Raw genomic sequence first — 5,590 nt, 5'->3', positions numbered from 1 at the left:
GCTTCGCAGCGATTTCCGCTGCCGCCAATGCTGCTGCCCAACCGAAGCCCTCCTGAGACCCACGCGAGACCTGGACGCGGGATCTGGGCGTGGCCCGAGGGCTGCAATTCCACGCCTGCGCACCGCCAAAACTCATGTGTTGGAAGGTACCAACCCGGAAGAGAGGGAGGTTAGAATTAGACTTTCCTCTCTGAGGGTTGTTTTGGCTGGACGTCGGGGAGGAGGAACATACAGGCGAGGACCTGGCCTCGCTCTTTCCAACGCTGCAACCTCCAGCGATTCTCCTGAGGGCAGCGCGTTATAGTCCAGGACCTATGTGGGCCCCCAGGCGGCGCCGAGGTGGGTGCGCCGGGACGCCGGCGCAGGCGCAGAGCTGTGGGAGGCCGCTGCACCTCACAGACCGACAGCGGGCCGCCAGAGTCAGGTGAGGCCCACGCCTGAGGGCTGGGTGGAAGTAATCACATGGAGGCAGGATGTGCATCGACCTTGAGACACGGTGAGCTGAGCGGACCGGCTAGGTGGACCAGGTGGCCCCTCGTGCCCTCCATTTTGCAGGGCGTGGGGAGGGCCCCTCGGTGCTCGCCGTACTGGGAGTGGGAGGCGTAGGGTCCTTGGGGCCCCGGAGGATGAGGGCCGGGAGACAGGAGGGACCAGAGGAACAGCAAGGGGGTCTGGGCCGTCGGAGGTAGGGGATGGGAAACTCTGGGGCCGGGGCATTAGGAGACCTGGTAGCCCAGGACGAATGTCAGGATCACGATGGGGTGTGAGTGGGGCCCGGGGCCCACTGTCTGGACCCCATGGTCGAGGTGGGCCGGGTCGGGCCAGGCGCCGTTGCTTGCCTCTAACACGCACATGTGAAAAGGCTTGACCTGGGGGAGGTTATTTCGCTTTTAAAAACGGTGGATAGGGGAGTTGGTGGAAGGGACTCTCTGTACTGTTTTTTGTAACTTCTAGTGAGCTTACGCTTATTTTAAAATTTAGAGGAAATAAATGGAAGTTGCTTTCCCTAGAATTACACTCCTCGCGGGATGCCCCATCCTCTCCGAAGAGCAGTTTCCATCCGCCTGTGGAGGTGGATCAGAGTGGGACCCACTGAGAAAACTTGGTTCAGAGGAAGTCTCTGGGCCATTCACTTGTGTGGAGAAAAGTGGCCATCTTTCAGGGAAATAGAGAAATGCAGAGATTCAGGACCACTCTAAGTGGAACGCCGTGGGGAAACGAGGTACTCCCTCTGTCCCGTGCTGTAGCCATGAACCTTGTGTGGCCATTGGCCTCTGAAATGTGACTGGTCCAAATTGAGATGTGCTTTGATTGCAAAATACACCTGGGTTTCTGAGACTTCCTATCAAGAAAGGAATGTAAACTACCTCATTAATAATTATGTATTGATTACATGTTAATATGGTAATATATTTGATCTATTGGGTTAAATATAGGTCACTAGGGTTAATTTTACTCTTTAAAAAAAACTTTTTTAATGTGGCAACCAGAAAACTTAAAATTTACATATATAGCTCACATTTATTTCCGTTGGACAGTGCTGACCTATACCAATTTTAAAATAAGACCTGGATTATGTATTTGTTTTATAAAACTCAGAAGCCACATTGTTAAAGTGACATTTTATCAGTGTTACAATGATATAACATCAATTCCAACCTCTGATGTCTTTGAAATCAGAAAAGTTATGCACACTTACGAATATATTTTGATATTAACTCAAACATGCAAGGTAGAAGGTAGTTATTTGCCTTTATTAATATTTTTAAACAAGTTTCTTAGCTATGAAGAATTCTTTAAGGTACTTTATTTGGAAAATTCCAACTGAGATAAAGATTAGTGTTTGTGCAAAGGCCCACCATAAAACGTTGCTGTTTGTATCTTCACTGGTCATTCGAAATTCTTCTTCACGGTCCTACGCAGAAGAGAAATAGGCAGGTTAAGTTTCTTAAGGTACTTCATGCATGAATTTGAGGGGAAGGTGCTGTATGCATTCAGGGTACTTCATGTCACCCAGGTAATTTCTTATGCCAAAGTGCAGTATCATTTTCTAAGCCAAGGGGTGTTGTTAGTCAAAGACAAGGAAGAGTCAACCTTATAAAACACACTTTTGTGTTTTGGCGTAAAGTATCAGGTATTTGATCTATTACTTTATATGTTTTATTTGTTACCATCAAACAAAGTGAACATTACCTAATTGACAGATGTTCATCATTCAGGTTCTTACTTTACTTTAAGCTGGGCACTGTGCTCATTTTATTTTCCAGATAAAGAAACAGAAGCTCAGAGACGACAGAAGGTTAGTGAGTGGGGGGGCAGATTTGAGCCCACGTCTGACCAGGGTCCACTGAGCACAGTGACCCAGGAAACGCATAATGTCACAAGAACAAAATGGTGATTTAGAAAGTGGGCACACTGAGACGCTACGGCCATGTGGGGTGTGTTTGGAAACGCTTATTTATTCATTCTGTGAGCTCACACCCCAAGGCGAGTGAGCCACGGTCCCCTTCCTAGAGGAGCTCGTGGTCCAGCGAACGGTGAGAGAGCACTGTCCCCACATCCCTGCATGTCCACGCAGTCCTAGCTCAGAGGAGGCCCGGGGAACCGGCAGTTTACTCTTTCCTTGGTTCGCGGGCTTCGTGGAGAATTACGTACTGGGCAGGAAGAGGGAGCATAAGCTGAATAGGCAGACTGACCCTTTGATAGTTTTGTTCTTTGACTATTTGCTCCATTTGCTCAATTAGATGTTCAAGCTTGAAGCTAACTTCATTAACTTTGTCCTTTGCTTGAGCAATGGCTGCATCAAGGTCATGTTCTCCAACTCGAATATCTAAGTGGATCCGCTGTGCAAACAGTAAAAAGGAAGAAACATGTTTTTAACGTGGCTCACTCTTTTTCTTTGCTTTTTCCCTCCTTGTGTCCTCCCATTCCTTCCTTTTTCTCCACTCTTCCTTTTTGAGAGCAAACACTACTTCATTCTCGAGCTCTCTATTTTTCTTCACCGCCACTCTATTCCCTGTTATACCCAGTAGTCTTTCTTTGTAATAATAATGCTGACCTGAAAGAGTACTTATATTAACAATAGACTGTTAGGCAAGAGCCTTTGCCCCGAGAGAATTTGATTTACTCAGGAGAATGTTCTTTACGTATAACTAAATTTCTGATGCTAAAGTACAAATTCTCTTCATCTGTTCTCAGCACATTTAGAAAATAGCCAATCACCGTCTACCATGTAAGAGTTTTATTTATTGGAATTCCATTATTAATTCACCCTTCAGCCTTCAATTGTTTTCAAGCCTGAATAATCACAGTTCTCTTAAGCTTCCCTCCCAGTTCTCATTTTTCAAGCCCTTTAATCAACTCCGTGGCTCTCCTTTGAACCCCTTCCAAGCTCTCCAGCTCCCTCTTTGGTTGCTGTGCTGAGGTCTGGGTATAATGGTCTGCATATCATTGTCGCGCCTGAATAGTGCTGACGCTGCTCATCACCAAGTGCTCGGAGGCACGTACTTACCAGCTTACTCCCTCCAAATGACACGAGCCTCGTAGAATTAGACTCTAAGCAAATGATGTGTTCGCCAGGTGAATGTGAAGTGAAGTAGAATGTTCCTTGTGGGCCATATAACTTTGACAGTAATACCTAGGATTGAGGAGTTCCATAGTTTAAGTTTATTATTCTCTACTTTCCATTAAAAAAAATCATCCCCATGTAATCTAGTGAAAATTGTGCAATTCCTAAAGAAGAAATCAAGTGGCCAATAACATGAAAAATACTCAGTCTTGCTGGTAATCAAAAAAATACAGACCACAGTAAGATATTCCTTGTTGGTTTTCAGATTGGCAAAGACTTAAAAGTACCTGGGGCGGGGACAGTATGGAGAAATACTATCTCTAGACACTGTTCTGGGAATGTAAGTTGAACACCTGTTTCAGAGAGTGCTTTGGCCAAGCGTATAACACCATTCACCCAGCAGCGCTACATATAGAAATTTATCCTATGGGAATGCCCAAATGGACAGTTATATGTAAAAGGATATTCAGTGTGATGTTATTTATTTAAAAAATTGTGTTTTGAAATAACTAATACCTTTTAGTGTGGATTGATTAAATTTAGGCAAAGCCAAATGAAGAGGTGCTAGGTAGCAGTAAAAGAGATATTACACCCATATCTATACGAAAGGTGTCCACAATATTCAGGGATAGTCTGTATAGAATCCTATTTTTGTAAAAAGTATCGTTTGTAAAACTACACGTGCTTAGAAGAAGATTCTAAAGAATATATACCAAGTTATTAGGCAGTTATATTTGTTGGGGAACTTTGACTTTTCTGCTTAGTACATTTCTGTATTGTCTGGCATTTTAAAAACAGGTATAGGACTTCAAGTCTGGCATATAAGGAGCTTGGAAGTTGTCCCTCTGTCTTAAAAAGTAAAAGCTGCATAGAAAGAAAATCAGTTCTTAGATCTGTCAGAGAATTGAGGTCACAGGGTAAACTGCTGCCCCCAAAATGGGAGAAGCAAATGCAAAGAGTCCCAGCTTAGCCTGAGCACAAACCCCTGTGGGAACCAGTACGGGTTCCTTTTACCCAGCACATCACGTCCAACTTTCAACAACAACAGAAAAATAATAAGACATACTTAAAGGCAAAAACCGCAGTTTGAAGAGACAAAACAAGCCTCAAAACCAGATTCAGATATGGCAGGGATATTGGAACGATCATATAAGGAATTTAGAAAACCTATGATTAATAGTCTGTGGTCTCTAATGGAAAAAGTAGACAACATGCAAGAACAAATGGGTAGTGTGAGTAGAAAGATCAGAATTCTGTGAAAGAATAAAAAGAAATGCCAGAGATCAGAAACACTGTAGCGGAAATAAAGAGTGCCTCTGATAGACTCCTTAGCACACTGGACAGGACTGAGGAGAGACTCTCTGAGCTTGAGGATATGGCAACAGAAACTTTCAAAACTACAAAGCAAAAACAGACTGGGGGAAAAAAGGAACAATATCCAAGGACTACAGGACAACTATTAAAGGTGTAACATACACATAACGGGAATACCAGAAGGAGAAGAAAGAGAAAGCAACAGAAGCAATATTTAAATAAAGACGGAGAATTTCAGATTAGTGTCAGACACCAAGCCACAGAGCTGGGAAGCCCAGAGAACACCAAGCAGGATAAATGCCAATAAAACTACACCTAGGCATATCATATTAAAACTGCAAATATCAAAGATAGAGAGGAAATCTAGAAAGAAGCCTTATTTATAGAGGAGCAAAGCTAAGAATTACACCCGACTTCTCCTCAGAAACCATGCAAGCAGGGAGAGAGTAAACATTTAATGTGTTGAGAGAAAAAAACTCACTAACCTAGAATTCTGTATCCTGCAGAATTCTCCTTCAAAAGTAAAAGAGAAAGATTTTCTCAAACAAAAGTTGAGGGAATTTGTCCCTCATAGACCTGTCTTACAAGGAATGTTAAAAGTTATTCAGAGAGAAGCATAATGATATTGGTCAGAAACTCGGAGCTACGTGAAGATTGGAAAGCATTAGAGAAGGAATCAGTGAAGGTAAAATTAAAACTTTTATTTTT

Source organism: Lagenorhynchus albirostris, chromosome 4 (assembly GCF_949774975.1).
Source record: "Lagenorhynchus albirostris chromosome 4, mLagAlb1.1, whole genome shotgun sequence".
Classification (NCBI taxonomy): Eukaryota; Metazoa; Chordata; class Mammalia; order Artiodactyla; family Delphinidae; genus Lagenorhynchus; species Lagenorhynchus albirostris.
This window is presented reverse-complemented; position numbering follows the sequence as displayed.